This window comes from Apus apus, chromosome 12 (assembly GCF_020740795.1).
Source record: "Apus apus isolate bApuApu2 chromosome 12, bApuApu2.pri.cur, whole genome shotgun sequence".
Taxonomy (NCBI): Eukaryota; Metazoa; Chordata; class Aves; order Apodiformes; family Apodidae; genus Apus; species Apus apus.
This window is the reverse complement of record NC_067293.1, coordinates 3,986,221-4,012,081: the sequence shown is the minus strand read 5'-3', so window position 1 is coordinate 4,012,081 and position 25,861 is coordinate 3,986,221. Positions and strand designations below refer to the sequence as shown.

Here is a 25,861-nt window from a genome sequence, read left to right as displayed (position 1 = left end):
AACCTGCTCATGTGCTCCATGTGATCATCTACAGGATTTACCAACTGCCCTTCTAATTACCTGGTGGGTGCACGTTAGGATGTCCTGACACCAGAGTTCAGAGACTAAGAGGAGGTGAAGCCACCTCCAGCTGGATTTTATACAGAGCTGTTTGTCTCAGGAATTGCCAGAAGTTTTAAATTACTGCTGCTGTTGTCAACAAGTTTCTCCTGCCTGTTCTATAACAATTAAGGTCCTTGGAGGTTTCGGATCACTTATGTTTCTCAGTGTAGCTACAGACTGTGAACATAAGGGTTTCATCAAATATTTTAAATAATTAATTGAAAGGCAGAGGTTCCTCCCCTTCTGTGTACTTTAGGTAGAAAAATTCCTGCTCACTCCACATTTCTTGCTAGTGAAAAAGAGAACCTGATCAGGTAGCTAGATGTTAACTTGAAGGTTGCCAGTTTTCTCACTTGACATACAACTGCTCTTAGAAGCATCTGGTGCTTTGCTGCTACCAGTGCCAGAGACTGGTTTGTTTGATGACTTAATCAACGTGTTATTCTATCAGGAACAATTTGTGGTTTCAAGTACAGATGTAGGATGATAATTTGAGGGGAGAAAACAGTTCATTTCCTTGAATTCAAAATATGCCCATCATAAAACAGACTGTGTCCTACTCTTGATATTCTCTGAAGCCAAGTCTGGGCAGGTTGTGCACCTAGTCTGAACTATTCAGGGCAGTGATTTCACTCTTATTATGTGCAGCAAATTTTCTTAGAACACGATGGCTAAAAAAATGAGGCCAGCTTTTTCTGGCAATTGTTAAAGCTCTATCCATATCTCTTTTCAGTTCATTCCTAATTGTGTGATTATTCTGTGTACAGAATGAACCATACCACAGCTGTTGGAGGCTCACCCTTCAAAAACTCAAGTATTGAAATTAATTGCCAAAGCTTTAGGTAGACCTGGTTAATATGAACAAAATGTAGTCTCTTCTGCTCACTTCTAGTTAATCCTCCATAGTTCTATCCTAAAAAAGGAAAAATAGAATTAAAAATATTTATATATACATTGACTTATATAAAGTCTTGGACTTCTCTAAAGCAATTGCAGCTGAGTAATATCTATACAGAAATTGGTTGAGGTAACTTCTTGCAGCACCACAATTTTGGAAGTATGAGGAATGGGAACAAAATCCTGCAAACAGTGAATCTAGCCCTCCTGCTTCAGTGGAGTGAGGCTGAAACTTTTAGCTGGAAATAAACTTAATTGAAAGTCTTCACTGCTGCATTGAATTTAAAAGCTTCTTCTACCTGTAGGTATTTTGACAATATTGTAAGAAGCCAATATCTGGTGACTTCCAGAAGAGATATTTAATCCAAATTTGGCTTCTGTTGTTTTTGATTCTAGCTGGAATCAATAGACACTTCAATAGATGCAGTATACTCAGAGGTTTTTTGGGCAACAGAAAAAGGTACAATTAATTTTACGTGGATTAGAATACATGTTACTTGTTGCATTTTGTTTTCTAAGACATTGCAAATTTTTCCTTTGGCAAAAATTCAAACACAACAGAGTGTGTAAACCTTGATAGCAAGTTTGCTTTGCATGTCTCAGAAGAATTAACAATTCTTTTTGAATCCTGACCTGCACATACAGTTTAAGTACTAATTTAGCTGCCAGACTGCCCCAAAGCTTTAGCATTGATTCAGGAGATAACCAGTAATCCTGCCTTTCACAGACTTCCCTAAGTTGACAGAACTAAAGAGCTTTCTCTTTCAAGGAAATTTCTTTATCTTATTAACAAGGAAAAAAAGAAGCTTAAAGCTGGCACAAAAACCAGGTTTATTTTTAAATTTCCAGGATCTGATAATAGTATGCTTCCTCAGTTTGCAAGCAAGGATATGAAATGTATGTCATTCATAAAGCAGAAGATTTGTCCCAGTCTCTGTCCTTAGACAGTCATGTTCTCTCCTTCCTTTTTCTCCCTAGTATCTTCCCAAGTAGAAATGCCCAATTATGTCCTAATTGGCTTCTTTTTTTTTATTGACCAGCTCTCCTTCTGAACAGGGATCAGTGCTGACCTGCTTTCCCTGCTGAATTTGCTTGCATTTTTTGTAGCCCTTTTGAGACAAGCTATTAAAAGGAGAAATAAATCAATCAATCCTAATTTATCTGGCTCATTGATAAGCAGAATTTAAAACTGCCATGTGCTTCATAACTCCCTGTAACGAGCAGGAGGGGGCACCTATTTTCTTAAGCTTAGCAACTCGAGTGGATCCTGTATGAACAGGGATGTAACTGTTGTTCCTAACATTGAGTTTTCTCTGCTTTTTTAAACACTTCCCGACTAGATTGATCAGTGATTTAAACTGCAATATATGATGATGACCTGCAGCCATCTAGCAGAGGACGTGTTTCAAGCTGAAGTGATGGTGTGCACACTGGATCTTGAGAGATGTTTCTTTCAGCTCACTTCTTAGCAGAGCTTTCTGGAGGTTGTTCCTGCTTCATTCATAGCTTCTCCTGCCAGCCAGGAATGACTGCAGAGAGATGGGACATCTCCATTGCAATGACTGTCATCAAGCAGGACTCCTTCACTTTGGGCCAGAAAAAAAACTAGAAAATAGCTGGCTCTCATCTGGCTTCATTCTGAGTGGTGAACCTGACTCCTGGTGCTCTGTAACTTTTTTGGGGATTCCTCCCTGAAAGCAGTGGTGTATTAAGAGTGGAGATGGATGCTGTCAGAGAAGACAGCTTCAGCTGCTGTGAGTTATTTGTGCCTGTTTGGCAACCTGCTCTTATCCTCAAGTAAATATCATATTGCACTGGTGTTCCAGCATTATGCAGTCCTACCCAAACCGGGTATGAAAGGAAAATGACTGTATCAAAGGAGATGTGTGACTGTGCAATAAGATTGTTAGGTGCTTGGGGAGGTGACCACTACAACCTATTATTAAATACATTGATTTTGTAGCTGGTACTTCTTATAGCCTAGGGAGACTGGGAGCATATTCTCCCTGTCTAACCTCTTTCTGGGTTTGGGAGAATTGATTTTACAGTGTCATCAGGGTTCATGCCTTGCCATTTCCACATGATAGAAGAAGACATTAGGAAATCCTACCTCATGCCAAAGCAGCTGGTAGCTACAGAAGGCATGACATTAGAAAGCAGCTTGCCATTATCATGGAAAAATACTAAAGGCTCCATCATCAGACCTTGTAAAATGTCCTTAGTTTGGACACCACAACTTGTTCACTCTTCAGCAGGCCAGTGACATATTTTTATAAAAATACATCTTGTTATTGTTTTGTTTTAGTAAGAAGTAAAAAGGAACTCCTGGGCTAGAGACAGACAACTCCCTATGACATTTGCCATGAGAAGGACACCTGTGCTGGAAGTGAAGACTGCTCAATACTTAAGGTTATGTTTTTATCCTGCCTTGTGACCTTTAGTTAGAAGAACTGAGAGTGCTAATGCCCAGGGTAGTCTGTGAAAGGATATGTGCTTTTAATCAGGTTCCCAATAGTAGGATCATAAAAGCAATTATCCTCTTACTATTCTGCTTCTATTATCCAAGGTCACTAATGCAGTAAGTGGTGGGGAAGACAAGCTTCCAAGGAGTTGAAGTGTAGAGTGGTGAAAAAAATCACACCCAGCAGTATGGATTGTTCTCTTGCTTCCAGCTCTTGGTGAGAAAGTCAAACCATGTGGAGAATAGTCTAGTGATTTCTCAGGGCACTGTTTACAACAGATTTACAGTATAGCATGAGTTTCATCTTGTGATCTCCAAGCATCATTTGTTAAATTCAGACACAGCACTCCAGGTTGGGTCTTGCCAGAGCGGAGTAGAGGGGCAGAATCCCCTCCCTCACCCTGTCCCTGTCCAACATATGCTTCAGTTCTCAGCTGTGATGAACTCCACCCCAGGTAGCAGACACATATTTTCACTTTATTTCATCAGACTTGGTATACAAGAAGCAAGTCTAGCTGTTTACATCATAAAGCAGCACAGCATTGAGTTGCAGATCTCTTATGAGCTCTTGGCACTAGACTGTCTCTACAGGGTCAGTCCAAAGTTCCATCTAGCCCAGCATCCTGTTTCCAACAGTGACTCATAAAAACTGCCTAGGGAGGAGCAGTGGGCCAAGGACAAGCACACAGACCTTGCCCCTGTAATCTCCCAGGCTCCAGCAGTTTCTGCTTAGGGACTTCCTGAACCATATCTGGTCTTGCACTGTTTAATAGTCCCAAGTGGATTTTTCCCCTCTCTCATTATTTTAATAGCTTTTTAAACTCATCTAAGATTATTATCCATGACATTCTGTGGCAACGAGTCCAATAGTTTTAAGAGGACATTTTTTGAAGAAGTGTTGGATGATTTCTGTAGTTAACCACCATGTTGCTGGCATTGGCTACTCCTAGCTTTTCATGGGAAAAGACAAAACCTTTGAGATGAGCAGTTATTTACTGAATTTCCTAGAGAGTGAAATGTCTTCTTTGGTCAGTCAGTAGTCTACAGCTGTCATGAACTAAATAGTTCATATATCATACAACTTGTGGCTCTTTTAACTAGAGACAATGTCACTTTTGCCTATATAGATGTCTTTTGAATGCACCTCTTGCCTCTAATCTAGTAGTATTCTATGCCATTGAACAGCAAATTTTATCCTCCTGCTTTAAAAATGCACTTCATTTTCATTTAGGCCTAGATTTGTTCTTTCTTTGGTGTTGCTTTTAGTAGAACAAGCAAATTTTGCCCTGGAATACTAAATAATTATTTTACTCCATATGTTTTGGTTAATTAAAAGATGTAGCCAAGCCCCAATTTGTAGCACAAGGTTTATTTTGACTGCCAAAGCCTTAGCTGTCTTTACAGCAGAGCTCTGGTCCATTCCCAAGTTCTGTTCTTTGTGCTGTTCGAGTGGCCCTGAACAGTTCTGGCTCTGTTGGCTGAAGGACTCCCAGTGGTGGACATGGTGTGTGTGAGGACAGGATTGTAACATACCATGTGTGTACTTAGGTGTCACAACCTGGATTTGGCAACCCAGGGAGATTCAGATTGGACTCCCTTGCTTTCTAAACTCCTCTTCAAAGAGGAGTGTGGTGTGGATGGGAAGAAGTTGAGTAGGAGTTATTGGTACGTTGATTATTATTTACACTCAGGCTGCGTGATCACAAAGGCTGATGTTTTGATTATAAAAGTCATGATACATGTGTGTTCAGGCTGCAGGACCTGGGAAAAATTGCAGCAGGTTTTGTGTTTTTAGTGATTTTAGGAAGAAAAAGTCATAAGAGAAGAAAAGAGTATCACCAGTCCTGGGTCCAGCCAATGGGGAGGGTGGACGTCCATGAGGCTCCCCCAGCCCACCATCACACCTCCTCCTTTATAGGCCTGTTTCGTTTAAACAATCCTTTCCCAAAGATGAGTAAATGTGGTTGAGACATATCACCACTGAGCGACCAGCGTGGACCTCTGGCCCCTCTGCTCCTCCATCATTATTGTGGTCTTCATATGCAGACATTCCTCTCAACCGTTACTCCCAGTGGCTTCAGACAGTCCTTTGGAGTGCAAATGAGGCTTTGTTGGAGGGCTTACAATGGTGTTTGGGCAGGACTTCTGCACGATAGGCTCTGAAGGCCTCACAATAGATGATTGAGAAATGAAGAACAGATTATGAGCAGCAGGATCAAAGAGTACTTGTTCATACCAGAAGAAGCTTCGCAATCTAATCTGACCTTTTAAGGTCACAGAAACTATAAAATGTAAACCCTTGTGATTCCAACATGGGAACTGTTCTGTTTTAGGTACTGGCCATCTACCTTTCCTCTCCGTAGCATTACTGTCAGTGCTAAAGCCCAGTTTTACTGCTTACTGTGGCATTGTAATGATTTTGTGTGCTGTGCTGTAAACAGCCAAGCCAAATTGTTGGCAGTCTTAATGTCTTTTGGATCAAATGAATTTCCTGAGGTACAATGTGTTCCACCTTATCCTTTAGTTAATATATCAATTCTTCTACCTCAGGCAGAGATGCCTAGGCTTGTGTCTCTTGGTTGTTGCTTTTAATTTGAATTCATTTATGAGCATTGAAGAAACTGTCTTAGACATTACAACTGCTTTAAATTCACAATAGAAATGGTCCATGATCTATCACATTCTTTCCAGACATTCATGCTGCTGAAGTTCAGGCATCTAGCTTAGGCTCTGCCAAGCAGCTGTAGGAATATCTTTCCAGATTGACTGCACAGAACAGCAGTGATATTCAAATTATATTGAAGTTGCATAAGAAGAGTTGAGCTCTTCTGCTCAACTAACTGCTGGGCATCTAACTGCTCCTGAAAGGAGTGGTCCTGCTCAGGTTTCCCTGCCCTGCCTTTGGTTGGGGCTGTACATGCCCAGCATTCCTTCTGCATTAGTTCTTGCCTTCACTGAACCCATTAGTGAGCTAAATTAGCTCACTAATTAGGCAGTGACTATCCCAGGTGGAAAAAAAAACAAACCTAAAAGCTGGGCTGGTGAACCAATATAGCTTACTTCCCAGAGATGAATTTCAGGTGTGATGGCTACTCAGTCCAAAACTTTCCCAGTCATGGTTTCTCTCAGGTATCTGATGGAACAGCACTGAAACATGGAAGTTCTGTGAAATATGTTCCTGACTATCTTAATTTTATCATCTCCCCCTGTTTTCTGCCTCGTTGTTACTGCTTCTGGTCTAGCAAGCAGAGTGGTTTTCAAAGAGTTCCAGTTTCTGTAGAAGGGTCTTGCTTTGCTCTCATGGCTAAGTGAAGAATGGACAAACTTAGAGTGTGCACAATCCAGGTTTTCTGTAGTGAGAGACCAGGGGTGAACCCAGCTGGGGTATGTTGTTTGCTCTACTGCTTCTCTCAGATTTTATTTCTAAGATGCTAGGTCTTGATTTATCTACTTGTAAATTGGCTATGAGTGCATTTACCAGTGTTATACAGACATTGTGTGGCTGAAAGGTTGTCTGAGAGTCTGTGGATAATTGAGTTGCTGTCTAAGCACTTGTAATGAAGGAGTCCTGCTAAATTAGCTGTCAGTCTGTCTGTAGATTTTTTCCTGTGAAGATATACCAATATATTACTGTCTTAAGGATGCTTTGAAATATGGTCAGGTGAATTAGTTCACTTAAAGAAAGAACATATCTAAATTATATTCCAGTTTCTTTCTGCATCTGACACAAGCTGCTTTCTAAAGCTGCAAAACCAAAAGAAACCCAGGCTGTGGTGTTTTCCATTTTGCTCTTTCTTCCCCTCCTATTTTGGCAGCCTGCAAGGCTCCTGCCACAGGCCAGGTACATAAGTGGAAAGTTGGCAGTATTAGCCACAGGACACCTTCAAGCCTGGCTTTTAAAGCAAGACGTGCTGAGGATCTTGTGGGGAGGCTTCTTCAGCATGACTCTTCACCCCACTGTGCAGTTCACCTGTGTTGCCTTGGGTGAAACCAACCCACAGGTCCTGAGGCTGGGACAAAGGCATCAGAGTGTCATTAAAGATGCAGAGATGAGCTGATTAGTCATGTTGATTTATAATAATGCCTAACTGATTGGTGAACTCCTGGGTGCACTCTGGATTTTGGGGAAGGCTTTTTGCTTTGCTACAGTTCCCTGGTTTTGTTTATGGTTGAAATAGAATGGCCTTTTATCTCAGTGTTTGGCAATAGGTGAAACAACTCTACTGTTTTGGCTGCCCTCTGACAGCTTCTCACAAGGATACTGGGACTTCAGACAGACCATGAATCAATTGGCTTCTCAGAAAAATTCTGAGAACTGGCTCTCTGCCACTCTGCCTGGAAATGGGACAAAAATAATGACATTGCAGTGTGTTTCAGTTGTTAATAGTGGCAGAATTTGGGTGACTGAATGACCCAAAGTGCTTGATTTTGCTTGGTGAACTGAAGCAAAAAAATATGGATTGAACACTCCAGTGCTAATCTGCAAAAGCAAGGGGGGTGATTTTGCCTTGGGAAGAAATGGTGCAGTGCTGCACAGCAGGGGAGCCTGGCTGGAGGCTCCTGAGCTAACAGCACAAGCTGCTCCCTATGGAGCAGAGGAGCTTCCCTCCCCAGTTGCAAACTGTGCCCGCTCAGTCTCTGCCTCAGATTTAGAAACCTGTAAGGATGGAAGGATGTTGCTTCAAAGCTGTGGTATCAGATGTTCTTGTAGTTATTTAGTCTGACTTCCCGTGTGTGGAAATCAGGAAAAGTAAGGACAGGTGATAAATGTAGCAGGAGTCACTTGGGGAAATGCTCATTTTGTGGTTTGAAGTCTGGCAGCACACCTGTGAAGAGCAGATGTGCCATGGGATTTGTCACAGGGGAAGATAATTTAATTTCAGTAATAAAAACACACTTTAAAAAAAAATGTTTTGAGGTTCTCAGGATCTAATCAAGAAAGTGTGTGCAATAAGTAATGGAACTGCCCCTTCCTGGGGCTGTTGTGCCCACACAGTGCAGTGTCCCACCTGCTGGGCTCTGAGGCCAGCACTGCTCTTTAATACCTACAATGTTCCCAGTTCTGGAGATAACTGCTGCAGTTGGAGGTCTGGGCATCTTTCAGCACCTTAACTTTTGTCTCATATAGAATCATTAAGGTTGGAAGGGACCTTAAAGATCATCAAGTGCCAACCTCCCTGGGAACCCTATATGTTGACAATGTTATTATGTTCATAATTTGTAGCCTTTTTGCATGATTTTTTTTTTTTCAAATTCAGTTTTGGAGGGGACCTTAAAGATCATCTAGATCATAAGCCATGATTCTATATTTCTGAATACAACCAGGCTGATTTCAGTGTTGTCTCTGAAATGGTAAAAGCCTTTAGTATGATTTTGCAGTGTCTGTTATACTCAATAACACAATTTGCTTTTTCCATTCTTGTTTGATTAGTTTTTAATTAAAAGGATACGTCAAGAATTAAGCATGTTCTAGCCAATTTAAGATCACTTAATAATAATATATTTGGACCTTGAACAGAGATTAAAATTTAGTATATTAGTTACTTTTAGGCAGCTTAACATTTTTAATAGAGAGGAAAAGCCATCTTATGTCACTAAGCCTGTAATTCTAAATTAAACTGATTTAGCTGATCTGATAAATGATTAGTGAAACTGGAAATTTGATAAATTCTTATTCATTAGCATCTGGTTTTAGAATGTGAGTGTAAGAAAACATGAATGGGAAGAGGATGCTGAAAGGGTATATATTAGTGAAGCAATAATTAGAGAGGACAGAAGTAATTAACTGAAGACTTAAGGTTGCCTTAACTGTCAGTGCTCAATTTTCTTCCCACTGTGAAACGTGAAGCAGGCAAAAGATTTCTCTGTTGTTATAAAATTGAATTGAGGGTCTTCAAGACTCCTGTGAGGACCATGAACTTACTGAATAAACTTAGATGAATCAGTAACATGTAATAAGTAACTAATAATAAATGTATCTAACTGATTGTTCTCCAGAGTTTCATCTGGGGTTTACGGGATTACAGAGTAGAAGCGGTGGGAGAGGGATGAGGCAACTGGATTGAAACACAGCAAAAGCTGAAAGAAAAGTTTGTCCCACCCACTGCAGAGAAGAAAACTCAAACCTGAGCATTAATTAATTTGCCTTAGCTTGATACTTCTAGTACAACACACATTGTTGTTATGTAGCTGTTTGATATGAGCTGTTGTTAGATGGTGCAAACACTTCTTCCACAGGTGGGATTTTCATCAGCTTGTTTTTGTACACAGGTGGTTTGTGAAGAAGTGGCTGTTGATGTGGCTTCTGTTCCTCATTTCTAATCCTAAAAATACATTAAATGCTTTCTTCAGCTTACTCTTAGGTGCAGCAGAATTGCCCCAAGACTAAGCATGCATCTGTGGAAATGTAGGAATGACAAGACCAACAAGACAAGCTGCCTGGCAGGGGTCTGTCTATGCTAGGGAAATGCCTGAGAATGTCATGTGAAGCACCAGAAGGAGTCCAGTTTCTTTAAAGATTTAAAAAAGTTCTGAAGTCACAAGAGACTGTTGCTCCCTGCAAACCAGCATCTCTGCCAGTTCAAAAATGCTGTTTTCTCAGTGCCTGTTTCAGACAGTGCTGCGCCTTAGGTAGCAGTGGAGCACATTGTTCTCATCTGCTTGGAAACTTCCTTCTTGCTGCTGGTGGTGGGGGTAGGTCCCTAGGTGTTAGGCACGGGTTCTCCCTACCCTCTTTGTGCCTTGAAAAGAGTTTGCCTGTATGGTGGTCATAAAAGAGACTCAAAAAAGAGTCTCAAAAGAGACTTTGGACATGCCCAGAGCATTGCACTGAATCACAGGAGGCTCTGAGCCCAAAATGCAGGTGAGAGATTGCAGGATGATGGGCTGAGAACTCAGCAAAGCATCCTGAAAGTCCTTGAAAAAAGGGGTCAAAATACCATTGACTTGAGATCTGTGAGGAAGTTGTTTTAGCTCTTGCTCATGGTGTTTGCTTCAGTTACAGGGGGCTGAAGTTTTTGTCTTCTGCTTTGTATCTAGTGTGCAGTGAAGCTTCTCCAGTCTGTGGTGAGCCAGTGCACTCTCGTTGCAAGGATTCATTACCTCACTGTCATTCTGTACACAATTTATCAACCTGAAACCAACTTTTAGAAAATGGCCAGTATGTTTATAGTATGGGAAAAATACTTGATGATGGAATTAGCTCTGTGGAGAATTAGAGTTTGGGGTCAGAGCCATAGATAATAGGTCATTGAAATTACCACTTCTGTAAATATGTCAGTAAAACTCAGAAGCACTGAAAAGCAAATTAACAAGAAAAAGTCCCAACTGTTCAGTTGGCCCCAATGCAGCCCTTAAATCTGTGTGAACAAATGTTTATGAGCAGAATTAGCCTGTTTGGCTATACGGCCCAGGCACTGTGTACTTGCTTTCATGTGCAGTGTATGTGAACAGAAGACTTTATATTCTGGTATATTATGTATGCAAATCCAAGCCCTGGATCTATCATCTGTTTGGTGATCCATGGTATATGTTGGTGCAGAGGCCAAACTTTAGAACAGTTCTTGAAAAGGCAACCAGATAGGGGCACTACAAAACTGCTCAAGATGCTCAGTTCTGGTTTCAAAAAGCCAAGTCCCAGAAGAATACTCAGCTTTCTCCTTCCAATATTTACTATTTGGAGCACCCCAGTGCAGAGTTGGAACATTTAGAAAGATACAGACTGAACATACTTTCTTCTTCAAGGACTCCTTTATTTGTTGTTTTAAGAGTAAGTAAAGATAATGTAATAACAGATTTTGAATAGCCCTCCAACAGATTTATTTGGGTTTTCTTGCCTTTCTTGCAAGGTAAGTGGGTTTTATAATTTTTTTTCAACACACTCAAGAAAAAAAATAATTCACAAAGGTTCCAAAATAGGTTTGTATTTGGCAGACTAGCCACTCAAACTAACACTGATTCCCAATACTACTCTGATGTGGGAGTAACATTTTGCTCAACTTCAAACTCCTCTGCCAAGTTCAGGTTTTTTGTAGATGTGCAAAAATCCAGGAGATTCTTGCATCTTCTCCAGCTGGACACCTGAGACAATGTGATTTTTCAGTTTTCTGCCCCACCTACTTCCATCCAACCTGGAAATCAAGTTAGAGTTGAAAAAGGTACATTTTCAAATGTTAGAAGGACATCAGCTTGGTTTTATGCTTGGTACAAGGGTTGGGCATTTTCTAACTAGGATTCATTCTCTAATGTTTAGTCCTACACTTGACTCACTTAGTATAAAAATAAGATAATTAATTTGATTTAGTATGTGCCAGAAAATACTCAGAAGAATGATCCTACTGGGTCCTGACTTTCTGCTATTGGGTCACAAAAGTCAGTCCCTTGGCTGAGTGTCCTTGACAATGATCCTTCTGTAAGACAGAAAAATCACAGTGATTTCTTCCAGCAGAAGTGAAACAAGTTGTCATCGTGACCAGCTGGGAAGTAATAAACTTCTTGAGCTCAGCTACAGACCTGCATCCTACACAAGGCTATAGCCCTAGAGGCATATAAACCACTAGTTCTATTCTTCAGGGACTGGTAAGTTAAGAAACATTTCCCTTTCTACAAAAACTGTTCGAGTGATATATGCTACAACTGACACATGGATTGTTACATATTTGGACTTGAATATGTTCTGTTTTCCAGGGAAAGCATCAATTGCAGGTAGATTGACAGCAAATGCACCTTGAGCACTAAGGTCTGCAATCCCAGCACTGCCACAGAATCAGGCTTGTAGAAAGGCAGTCCAAAATGAACACAAGTTAAATAAACTTTTGAGAAGTTCTGAGGACTCTAATTTAGCTGAACCATAAGTAACAGCAACATATTAAAAAAAATAAATCAGGTAATTATTAGGTAACAATAACATTGTTAGGCTGACTGGGCTATAGACCAAGGGGCTGTCAATCACTGTTGTTATGAAAAGCAGAGCATTTAGAGGCTGTCAATCATACCTGTTTGTAATAGCCAAAGGACTTCAGGAATAGGTAAGCCTGAATTTACCAAGTGCAGGAATAACAAAAGCACCCAGTCTCATGCAGATTGATTGATAGTACAGTTTATGGAGAAGTTATTGGGTAAGTTTATGCCTCTATTCATCTGAAAATATGACACTGGGAACTTCGAAAGGTTTATTTTTCAGCTAGTTCCTTTATAACACTGATTTATTTACTTTTTCAAGGCTGCTTAAGTATGTCAAATGTGGCAACAAAAAGGTAACTTTTGTTTCATTCCTCTGCTGTAGAGCAAAAATGTAGGAGCTAGTATCCAAATAGAGGAGAGCTAATGCTGGAGCCCTTCAGTTTCCTGAGAAGTTTCCCATGTTTCTGCATATCCAAAACACTGCAGCAAATACCAGCCAGAGAATTTTAAAGGCCTCAGGAAATCCTTAACATGCAAGTGCTTGCCCATAGATACTATGAAAAATGGTCCCTGTAAGGCAAAAAAACCACAACCCTGTGGAACCTTGTGTCTGTTTATTTTTAAGAGAAGTGTTGAATGCACAGACTGGGCTGATATAAACCAAAAGTAGAAGTTAGCTGGGTTTTTTTGTTGATTGGTTTGGCTTTTTTTAATCAATTGAAGAACTTTTGTGAGAAAATGGCTTCCCAATTCTGTCTTCCTGCTTTTGAAAAAAGAGAGTTTCCTGTATTCTGCATCAGCCCACTGTGTCCTGAGTGGGCAAATCACCACATTTGATAGCTGAGGCCAATTGGAAGCGTGTGGTGCATGTTCAGTGTCTGCGACACGGTTTGGAAATCTGTTTGTTACTGAATAAATCACGAATCTCTACTTCAGCTTCCAGTGAGGAACTGGTATAATTCAGTTTTATCCCAGAAGACCAAGAGCTCTCAGTAAGTTTCTTGCTGCTTTGGGCCCTGCAGGAGCCCCGGAATGAATAACCCTGGCATGAAGCCCTAGCTAGGCATGAATTTGGACATGAATTTTTCTCTCATATTGGAAACTTCAGCAGACATAACATCAGGAGCACATTCCCTGAGTATTCCTCAGGGACACCTTCCCTCCTTGCCAGCAGTTACTGCAATGAAGACCTAGGTGTCCTATTGTGCTGGGTGCTTTATAAAGCATGGTGGGACTGAGGGAGGAGAAAGAGGAGAAGTCCCTGTTCCTAACAATTCAAAGCCTGACCATCCTAAGTAGATTTAGAAGGGAAAGGAAAAGGGGTTAACCTGCCCAAAGTCATTCAGTGAGCCAGTGGCAGACCCAGAGGTAGGAGCTTCATCTCTTTGACATGGAGCTTCTTAGGTGGACATGGACCACACCACCTCCTCTGGTGGGACATCCACGTACCACAGCAAATAACCATCATCTCACTAAAGCAGTCGTTGCACTCACACCACTGGCAGTTAACTCAGTGATTTTACAAAGCAAATGTTAATAAGAAAACTCAAGTGGTTAATGAGCTTTTAGAGAGAAGATCAAATCACACTCTTCAAACATGGAGTTAGAATTTTGTGTAATTAGAAGAAGTAAGTTTTTCTCATGAGGGGCAGTTGCTGAAGTGACAGTTTGGAGACTGTTGTGACAGCATTTGCAGCGATGGGTGCCAGCCAAAGAACAGAGCTTTTTTAGTAGCTCTGGTGGTGTAGTAGTTTCTTTTGAAGGCATAATTGTGTTGCATTCTTTGCACAGTTCATTAGGAAAAGAAAAACAAAGGACTTGCATTCCATGTGGTTGATGTTCACACATTTTTAGCTTAGCATGATAGAAGAAGTTGTTAGATCCAGAGAGTAACACAGTCTCTCTCACTGCTAGCCCAATAACATAACTAGAGTGAGGTGAAAAAACAGCTTTTCTGGCCCACAACTGTTATTCAGAAGTCCTTTTTTTATTTTCCTGTTTGAATTCTCAGAAAAGGTAGAAGTGTCAAAAGACTAATGTAAACTAAAATTCTCAACAAGAAACAAGTTTGGGTCAATTTGTGTTATTTTGACCTCTTTAAATCTTTAATTTCTGTGTCATTTTAATATTACTTTTCTGCTGCTTCTGTGTTGTATATAAAATTGAAAAAGCAATTTCAAACTTCAGGATCATTTTTGTTTTCAAACTGTAATAATTGAAATTTTCTCAACATTTCCCCCCAGCACTTCCCATTGAGAAACCATCAAAACTGTTTCCCCACCAAAAAAAAAAAAGAAGTTTTCATGTTGACTTAGCACATTTTTTTTTTTGGCAAGAAATAAAATGTTCTGTGGAATTATTCCCAACCAATAAATATTCTCCTCATTGCATCTTACCATTTGCAAGCAAAATGAGTAAAGGGGGTTGCTACAGAAGCAGGATTTATCAGAGGTGTCAACATAAAGCAGATTCATTTCCTTGGAGCACACATGAGGCAATCTTGGTGGCACAAGAGCATATGAGAGAATAAACAATCTTTACTAGTCATTAAACAGACATGAGAGAACTGAATCATCTCCTGCCAGAAGCTAGCAATTTCTTTCTCACACCTCTGGTTTAATCCCTTTATACAAAGGAGAAAACCTAACAAATATATCCCAATACCTCTAACCTGCCTGATGTCAACACAGCCCGTTGAGCTGCTTAGGAATGTTTTAGCTCCTGTTTCAATTAGTGACACTCTGAACTGCCCTGACACGGTGGGGAATCAGCTTCATTCCCTTGGACACCTAAGCCTTGGTGTGGAGAACGTTGAGCAGTGATACCTGAGAGAAGGGTATTTTTAATCTCAGAAGGAGTAAGGGTCTACAGAAATGGTTTTGCACTTGCTAGCCTTAGTTTCTGCATTGTGAAGAACCCCAAATGCTGCAGATAAGAAGATGCTGAAAATACACTAAAGCATAGTAACTACTAAGTAAGTAATTAATTAAAACCAGAGTAGTATACTTACACAAATGGCTTTTATCTGCAATTTCCCAGCTTGTTTCTCTGTAATGAAATTGTTATGAGCTGGGCATGTCAGGACTGATCTCATTTAAGCTGTAGGTATCTGTTGTGTGGCAGAGCAAGGACTGGGATGGGCAGGAGATGGGGATCCCCAGTGCTGCTCTGCAAAGCAAGGTCCTGGAGCAGTGCTGGAACCTACACAATACAGCCCATGCCAGGACCCCAGAGGGAAGTTAATGTCCTTTACTGACTCCTGTTTTATGGAAGTTTGTGCACCTGTGACATATACTACAAGGATTTTATGGGGTAACTTGGCAAAAACCCTTCCCTCAATTCTCTGTTGGTTTAGTCAAGTTTGTGGTTCTTTTCCCTCTGCCTAAGGAAAATGGGAACTTTTCCTGCTGCAGAAGCAGGAAAACTCACCAACCCAATGACAATCCCCCAAATTTGTAGATAAACATAAGGTGGGCTAATCAGTTGGGGAGGCTGCTCCAACCTTTTCAGGCCATTTGCAGCAATCTCCTTGCTGCTGCATGAACTCTTCCAGCACGCAGGAACATACAGTGGAGATTTGCCCTTGTTATATGTATTTTCTGTCTGTAACTCTAAGCTATGAGCTGTGAAGATAAATCATAACAGCTCTACCACATTCCTTTTTGAAAAGAACCTAGTGATACCCCAGAATACAGTTGCCACTGGGAAAAGGAAGAGTGGTAATACTGTTTATAGTCATGTGGGAAGATGGTGCTCAGCTCTGAGTTCCAGGTCCATTCCCAGATAACAGGGATTTGAGGCTGATATTGTGATAGAGAAAATGCCTCAAACCCAGGAGTCTGGTTTTATTCTCTTTCCCTTTTATTTCCCCAGGATTTTTTTAGAAAAAGAAATTTACTAACAAATTAATTGAGAGAGAAATCTTGCATGGAAAACATATATATGTGTAAGAAGCTTATTACCTTCCAGCCTGAGCTGGATGGCAGTAAAATAGGAAGAAATGTTGGTTTTTTCAAGGGCAAGTGATTCTGGCAGGGCCCAGTCAGGGTCTGCTCCTAGATCTGGCAAAACAGAGCAGAGCTTGGTGTTCTGTGGAAGAACTCACAAGCACCAAGAAACATCTCATAAAATAAGGGGTACTCCTGGCATGGAGGAATTCCCTGATGTTTTGTTGCTATCACTCTATCAATTCTGCCAGTGAGGCATGTTGAAGCATAGGGGGAAGAGAGGAAGAGGCTTAAGTGCACAGCTGCTGTTACTCAAAAATCAGGCTAAAGCTCAGAAAAATCCACACACCTGGGGATGGGTGGCTTTGCTTTTGATAGCTCTGCATGAAGTACAGCAGAGCAAATGGGTTTCTTTGTGCTGCCTGTGTTGATAAAGAGCTCTTCTAAATAACATTTACCCAAGCAAGAAAAGAGGTAAGAGGGTGTTTATAAAAGTCTTTCACGCCCTTGTCTCCTCCGGAGAATTATTTAGGATTATAGCTTTGCTCATGTGTTATTTCTGTGAGTTTTGCATCACTGAAAGTTTCTGTTTTCCGTCTTCACAAAAATGTAGGGGAAAAAATGAATGCAATCAGCTGCTCCTTTCTGGGGAAAACATGACTGGGCAGCATAGCCTGATGGCTTGAAACTGTTCAGTCCTGTCTGCTTATTTTGGCAGCTCCTGGATTTCAGTGCAGTCAGGTGTTCTTGGTGGGCCTAAAGAACAGAAGGTTAGGATGTGTGGTTTTGCCTTTTTTCTATGTGCCTGTGATATTTTTTGGTCTTTCATTAAAGCTTCTGTTGTGATCTTGGCAGCAGAGATTAGTTCCCTCTCAAATGGTTCCAATCTGGGGTCTCCTCACTAGTAAGGAAATGTGTTCAGTTAATCACCAACACAACATCTGGAGACAAAAGGTTTGTGAATGTCAAAAACATTCCTGTTTTAGGAGGTTTGTCATACGAGCTGTGCATGCACTGATTTTGTATGGACTTTGGCTCAGGTTAGGTTTCTGTGATGCTCTGTAGATATTTTAAAAACAAATTCTCCAACACAAATGAGGTCTCTTGGCACCACCTGCTCTCGCAGGTCAGAATGTCCACCTGTGCTGTGGGATGCCCTGCTTGCAGGCTGGCTCCCAGCTGTAACTCTGTTGGGAATGCTCTTCACCTCCCAAGAGCCAGTTGTCACCATCTTATGATACTAAAAACTTGTTTGTTACCTGTCTGAGCAAATGTCCATAATATTATAGGTGAAATTTGCCCTCATCTCATTCATTCCAGAGACAGACTTGCCCCAGTTGTGGCTTAACCAGACTGGAGATCCCACTTGAAAGGTACTGGAAAGGGATAAGATAGCACATGCTACCTCACAGTATGGGAGTGTGGGGGCTTGTTCCCTGCTGCCTGGCCTCTCCTTCAGGTTGGCACAGCCAAGACATGTGAATTGGGAGTGCAGCTTTGGTTTGGGGAAGAGCAGTGTTGTGGAACCCTGAGAAATGAAATGCTAGCTTTGGGGACTAAAGCATGCTATTCTGGGGACATTGTGGTGGAAGGATGGTGACAAATATAAAGCTGTAACTCCTTAAAATATAACTGTTCTGGATGTGGAGCTTTTTATTAATCTTTCATTGGAAGTTTTTGAGTGCCCTTGGGAGCCTTTTGGAACCCTGAGTCTAGTGCCTAAGGTCAGAAAATTCAGGAGAAAACCCTCCCTGCTTATGTTTATATAGTTTGCTTGTATTTGCTTTCTGCTTTTGAAGCCTTTTGGAGGAGTATTTTTCATCTTTCTTCTACAGCTGTGAGACCTACTGTCTCAAAGGGCTGGGATTTGAAAACTGAAGACACAAGATACTAAAAGACTTGTGAGGAAAACCTGTGACAGTTGGTAACACCAGGCTAGTTTCATTTTTTCCCCAAGTAATATGAAAGCAGGAATGTAAGTAATTCATGCTGCCATTACCTCTCGTAACTGGACTGAGCTTTTGCAGCTTAAAAGGAATTAATTTGATACTAAATAGTAGCAAGTGGGGTTGAGAAGTATTTTAAGATGCCTGTCAGACTTCTTCATAATGTTTAAAAAAACCAACCAAACATAAAACTTGAGGATTGAAGTTCCAGCTTTGTTCTGTATCTCAGTTGTTCCTGTAAAAATTGTTATTCTCTATTTTTCCTATTTTATGTTAAGGTTCAGACTTGTGAGGTTCTATGTCTGTTTCTCTCCTGGAAGCAAGCTGCATGGAGTATTTGGCTTTGATGTAAGCTCTTGCTTTTCCTTGGTCTTGTTTTTCTTGTTATGCTTTATATCTGCATATTATTACAATGAGCAAGCTACCAAAATATTTCTAGTTCTCAAGAGCTAAGGTCTGTTCTTCCAGCCTTGTCTGCCCTGCCCTCCCAATCACATTTCTAGGTGTTATGCTGATATTTTTGGCAGAATAAAGCCCTTCTACATGTGAATGACTACAATAGTCCTTTTATCTAGCAAGTGCAAAGTATTACATCTTTCAGTCTTCTAAATGAATTTAATGCTATAGAAGCATCAAATACAAAATAAATAAATAAAATTGCTTGGTCCTGTTATGCCTTAGGAATCCTCAGTGAAGTTACAGTCTCTAGTTTGGTTGTTGGTTTTCTGCTGCTTTCCCAGGTTCTGTAATTGAACGATGTCTCTCCTCCCACCCAGCTTTGCTGGGGGAAGTGAAAGCAGGATTAAATTCATGTTTTCTTACTTTCAGAGCTCTTCTCTTCTGTGCCCAGGATCCTGTATCAACAGGAGTTAATTAATTGTTACTTTGGGGAGTTACTGAGACAGTTCATTGAAAGGCCTGCAAGATAAAGTCATGTCTTTCAAAAATGTAAGCCTCACAGATCAGCCAGAGCAACTGTTTCAGGGGATTTTTCCCCAAATCATTAAGCAGGTAGTGAATAGTGGTGGCAGCAGGGTTTGTGCCACGTCCCCTAGTCTGGAGGTGACAATTTCAGTCCTGCAGCCTGATTCCCACCAGCAAGGCCCTGTGGCTCATGGCAGCATTGACAGGATGGCATGTGCTCCTGTTGACCCATGTGGATGGAGCTGATAGTTAGTGTTCATGGCTGCTATTTGTGCTGCTTTAGTGTAATAAAACTGGGAACTGAAAAATGTGTTTGCTGCTTCTTTGACCTTTATGCAAATCTTCCTTGAAGGTCAGATGTGTATGTGAGAGAAATGATGCCAGTGTAATTTAAAAATTATATGATGACATTTGTTAGCTCATCTGCACATGGAAGTCTATTATTGCCTGGTAATTAATGGAAGTAACGTAATTGTTTCATTTTTAAAGTGGTGCAGTTTATCAAAATGTGTTTGCAGTGATTACACTGCCTGGTATGAAGTTGCTTAAAATATTAGTTTACCTGGCCTGCTGCTGCTTTTTTTTAAATATTCCCAAGATGATTTTTGTGTATTAGTCAATGGCAGGTTTTGAAAATGAAAAGATGCATTTGTATTGTCACAGAGCTTGGGAGCTGTTTGTGGTGGTGGTGGACAAATATTCCCAAGCTCCGTTTCTGCAACTGTTTCAAATGCTGGCAGATAACAGGGGAGGAGACCTCCCTTCAGCTGGGATGTGCAGGAAACGTGGTCAAATAACTGGGAAGGAGACAGGAATCCGGGCTTTGGGCTTGTGCTTCTTGGCTTTCATATATGCTGGTAGCTCAACAGGCCAACATAATTAATCCAGCCTGCAGAGAAGCTGTATCTGTTTGGCATAGTGTGTGTGTGTATTGCCAGTCCCAAACTACTGCTGCTGGAGCAGGACTGCCTGTGTGGTGCAGCACACACTGTGCAAAGACAGAGCTGACTCCCAGACACAGCCTGGCTGTGTCCCCACCTTGGGCAGCAAAGTAATTAATGGGCTGTGAGCCCAACAAGATGTCTCTATTGCTGAGACAACCTAGGTTCATGTCTCCGTGTTTCCCCATGCTGTGATTGCTGTGTGCTCTGGTTGTACTTGCAACCTCAAGACATTTCTGCCTCAAAATGTTAACTCAGAGACTTCAGATGTCAGAAAAGATGTCATGCCCACCGTGTCCCAAGGTACTTTCACTTAAATTGCAGCTTAACCAGAGTCAGCAGCAAAAATCTTATGCTCTTAAAATCAACTGTGCCAGCACTCCAATTATTTTTAGTCTGTGGCAGCACTGAAGTAGTTAGAGATCAAAGGACAGGGGTGATGAGCCTGCCCTGTTTCTGATGGCAGCATTTCCTTCCTGTGAAGGGCTTGTTGTTACCAGAGAAACAGAAGTGTTTCTCTTTCAAACATGCTTTATCCACGAGGAGGAAAAAAAAATACAGCCTTTCCTCACTTGACAACTGATGGTTTGTTACTTCCTTAACTCTGAGCTGCTCACAGAGATATTACCTTGCTGACAAAGTGAAAGCAATTTAATAATTGCTTGCAAGAGAAAATCGACTCTACTGGAGTTCAGTTGCCTTTGTTCCAGCCACTACCTGATTCATATAGAGATTGTTTTGATGGTTTCATTGGTTTTCTTTTGTCAGGTTTATTGAAAGTGCATTTGACCACCTGCTTCTGATACTCAAGCCAGTGTGACATGTTGAAGGGGAGGTTGGTCTCCTGCCATTGCTTAGTTCTGTGGGGACAGCTTTGGGTCTCTGACCATAACACAGCAGTCACCCACAGCCTGACTGGAAAACATCCTTGATATGCCTGACAAATTTCACCCACATTTTAAGTAAACACAGGAAAAATACTACTTTTTAAAAGGGAAGTGGCTGCTTTGGATCCTTTTTAAATGATGTGATTTTTAAATACCAGTTTTCCTTTACTTGCAAATGCTACTCTTCCTCTACAGGCCACCACTGAGACCAGAGGATGTCTTTACATTGCAGTCACAGTGTCTGCTATTTTGTCAGTCTTTAACCTTTGTATTTTCTCCATCACTATGTTCCTGACTTTGTCTACAGCTTCTCTCCTATTTTCTTTCTCTTTGCTGTAGCCCTTGCCATTTTCTTAAATGCAGCCAAGCGTCTGCCTGCTCTCTGCAGCACCAGCCACCTCAGGGCTGTGTCCCCTGCTGCATGCCTCCTGCACCCTCATTGGGATAGAAACTCCACTGCACCAAATTCTCATTTCATATGTGTTCTCATAAAGGGGAAACAGATTCATCCCAGTTTCATCAGTTGCCTTTCACGTCGCACTGGAAACGGAAGGATTTTCCATGATGGTTTGTCCCCTTCGTTTCGTTTGTCCCCCAACTCATTTCCTGATGTCATAGATGCCAGTTTGTGTCACTGCAATTTGCTCCCATGGCAATGACTCCTGCACACACACGCAGGGCACCTGACTCCTCCTTTACTTACAGGATTTGGGAGCTGTCAGAGCTCTACCCCAACGTGCCCATCTGTCTGTTCTCTCAAACTTAATGAGCCTCTTTCTTTTTGCTTCAGGCATATTACACACCCTGACTCATTCATAGATGATGTCTATTAATATTGCCAAATGCTTTAAAAATGAAATTATTTCTCTAAATAGGGAGCCAGCTTCTAAGCTCATTGAAAGTGTTTCAATGCAATTGGCCTATTTACTACTACAAATCAAGAGTGACCACACTGAGGGCTGTCTGACCAGAGGGGTAGCTGGGTGTTCTTGTTTAATTGAATTTATATTTGTGATTTACTTTAGCTTAAGAGCTCAGAATCTCTTCCTGCATCAGTCTGAGTGCAGCAGCACGATGCCAAATTTACCTGGAATAAGGCATTCAAATTAAATTGACCTCTGGAGGCATGAAGCAATCAGCATGGGTGGGTGGGTGTGTTTGTTTCTTTGCTTTTAGAGCAATGGGACACAGAGAAAAACATATGATGTTAATAATTACATTTCTCAAAAGGGTGAAGTGGCATGAAGGGAAAAAACCCTACAGTTCAGAATATAATTGCTACATCAGTCTAAGGATAATTAACAGTGAATTATGAGTATGAAATAACAGGGCATTAACCGACATCAGATAACAGGAAGGAAAGTGCAAAGCAAAGGGGAGATTCTCCACATCTGTCCCACATCACCACTTTCTTCATTAGAAAATGAGCAATGTTGCCAAACTGGGGTGATTTCAGAAGACACACAGAGCTGGAGTGAAAAGAAAGCTACAAATTCCACATCGAATGATTTCTTGCTGAAGATATTTTGCCTTATTAAGTACAAGATGAGTCACCACCATTCCCCTAAAAATGGGCACGTGTTTTAGCAATGGTGTGTGTACATTTATGATCTGCCCTGCTGAGTATTTGTTTACTTCCTTTCCAGATTGTCTACTTCTCTCTGTTGTCAAAGTAATAGAGCCTCAGGTTTTTTTCCATTGAATGTGAGATTTCCCCCAAAACAGAATTTGAAAATAAATCACCTCATGGTCATTATTTAGACGCATGTATGTCTTAGGTGGTTTCCCATGGGTTCATACCTACTGGTAAGAAATGGGATATATATGGTAACTTTTGAAGATAATCAACCACACATGGGACAGAGCACTGTGCTGCAAAAACTGCTGCTGAAAATTGTGGAGTCTTCTGGTTTTGTAGATAGGTTTGGCTTTTAAACTTGCCAAAAGTTAGCTTCAGAAAGCCAGGCAAGTGTTTTTGTTGTTTTGCTTTATCATAGAATGCCAGATGGGAAGGGACCTCAAGGATCCTCTGGTCCAGCCTTTCTAGGTAATAATATAGTTTAAATGAGATGGCTCAGCCCCCTGTCAAGCTGAGTCCTAAAACTGACCAATGATGGGGAACCCACCACTTCCTTGGGGAGACTATTCCGATGTCTGACAGATCTCATGGTGAAAATGATGTTTTATTTTGGGAGCAAACATTGCAAGTGCTCATTTCCAGACCTTAATACTGTACACAAAGAGCTGGCATGCAAAGCACTTAGCAGAGAAAGAATAGTTTTCTCGTGAGTAGGAAAGAGTTTAATAGTATTTTACTACAACAACCTGAAAACTGAGGGTAAAAAGCCTTGCATGTAAGATTTTCTATCCATGTTACATGTCAAAGAATCAGAGAGTGGTTTGTTGTGGAAGGGACCTTAAAGACCATCTAGTTTCAATCACCCTGCCATGGGCTGGACACCTCCCTCTTGGCCAGGTTACTCCAAGCCCCATCCAGCCTGGCCTTGAGTATTTAATGTTTACCACATCGTATGGCTGAATGTAAAAGGGACTGAGTGAATGTAATCCCAGTGGTGGCAGAAGGAGGGTCTGTACAGCAACAAGAAGCTGCCTTGGGGATTCTGCAAGCTCTCAAACCTCTGTCTGCCAGGGAGCAGATACCCACAATGCCTATAGCAAGTGTTGAGTTTATTGAATGCTTTCAGTTACTTGTCAATAAGGATGAAGCAAAATCCAAATTTTAATTCCCTATTAACTTAGTGCGCAGTGCAGATAAACATCACAAAAGATAATAAGAATCTCAGAAATATACCTGCCAAGAGGCTGAGGGATGCTCAGCTGGTCTTTTTACAAAGCTGAATTTCAGCCACTGGGTACATGCTTCTTTAAAAATAAAAAATAAAAATAAATTACAAAAGGCAGTTTGGAAGAATATCTACACATGGAAAACATGAACAACTCAAGTGTAATCATTCCAAGAAGTTAGGACAGTATGTGATGAGACTCAGATTTATTCTGTTGTAGTATTTCTGTGTGTCTGAGCTGAGAGAGCAAGTTTATCATTGCAGGGAGTTGCAGAGTATCTGCATCTTCTTGTGAGGTTCCCAGGTGCTCTTCCACCAAGGGAAAAATAAAAATTAGGAATGCTAGTCTTACAGCCAGAAGGTAGATTAAGATCTTTTCTGTGTGCTTGTATTGCCTTGAAATGTCTGGAGAAGAAATTAATGCCTTTCTGACTCAGTATGAGGGAAGATACAGAGAGGGAAATTAATGGTAGTTGGTTTTGGACAGAATGGTAGTGATTCATTATTATGACCCTACAAAATATCATTACTTGAGCTTGTGTCTGAGAAAATCCATTTTCCTCTTGCTGTGAAAAAAAATGAAATATTCTTTTTTAGTTTGCAAGTAATTAAATAGTTATTTTCCGTGTTGGAATTAAAAAATGGTGGTAGAGAGCTGTGTTTGGGTAGGTTTCCTTAAGGTTTTATTAAGTGTTTTTCACGCTGATTTATCTCCAGTACCTGGGAAAACTTCCAGAATTTCTTGCAAAAGTGAAGAGGGAGTATTGAAAACTTCCTTGGAAAGTATGTCCCTAATCAAAGTGCCAGTAATATGGTCCCCAGTTAGAGAATGGCTCTGCAACGTATTTAAATATTTTAAAAGAGGCATAAGCATTTAACTGGACTGCCTCTTCAGTTAATTTTCAAGAGGGATCTACAGAATAATCATTAGGCTTTGATTTTTCCCACTAAATGATTGTGAAAACGTGTCTCTGTGTTGGGAGTGCACATGGTGCTTTCAAAAGACAGGAAGATTTCCTGATGCTCCCAAGTGATTAAAATGGGGCTTTCTACAGCTGCCACTTTCAGAATATACTTGAACTGTAGGTATCTCAGATGCCTGGGATCTCAGAGGTGACTTCTTGGCATCTCTCCTCATGGTTGTATCTTGGGGAAGCAAAAGGGGACAAAAGGATGTGCTGGTCTTATCCTGAGCTTGAGTAAGAGGGACAAGCACAGGGTGTGTATCCAGGGGTAGGAGCTCAAAAACAGCCCCAGGTTGAACTGCTTTTCTCAGTAGCACATTCCTGATCCAACCGTAGAATAATTTAGACTGAAAGGGATGAAGTTCTCTAGTCCAACCCCATGCTCAAGGCAGGACTAACTTCAAAATCAGATGAAGTGTCTGAGGGCAATCCCTGGCAGTGTTTTGAACATCTCCAAGGACAGAGATCCTGCAATCCGGCTGCGACCCACTTCTCTCATCTGACCACCCTCCCTGTGATTTCTTTTATCTTTTTTCCTTTTTTATACATGCTTTCCTTAGATCTTTCACTGTGACAGTTGCTTCTTGTTGTTGTGCTGTACAGGTCTTGGAAGAGTCTTGCTGTTTTGCTCTGTAAGCACCAGCAGGCAGCTGCAGGCAGCAGCCACGGCCTCGCTCGATGCCTTTTCTCTGGGTTGAAGCAAACCTGGTGCTGAAGCAAACCCAGACCTTGGTGGTCTCCATTGGATTTGCTGCATTTTCACACACCATTTAAAAATAGATCTGCACAGAAACAAGGATGTATCTTAGTGCTACTACCAAAAGGAGAAAGATGAGTTAGGGGGTTCGAACTAGATGATCTTTAAGGTCCCTTCCAACTCAAGCCATTCTATGATTCTATCAGTTGCAAGTGACTAAAATAGACAATTCTGTAAATATAAAAATACAGTTTTATTCAGTTACTAAAACTAAAGGGGGCCTCACAGGGCTGTCCTGAAAAGATGTATTTGGAAGCAACCTTCTGTTCCAAAGAAAAATGAGAGTTCCTTTGGCAATACATTAGAAAAATAAATTAGTAAAGTGCAAA

General features: G+C 41.0%; 1 protein-coding gene across 3 annotated transcripts in view; it reads left to right on the top strand.

Annotated features, from left to right (window-relative positions):
• The window catches only part of HTR2C (5-hydroxytryptamine receptor 2C), a 200,367-nt gene that overhangs the window by 128,881 nt on the left and 45,625 nt on the right, over positions 1 to 25,861 (top strand). The gene's annotated exons all lie outside the window — the stretch shown is intronic.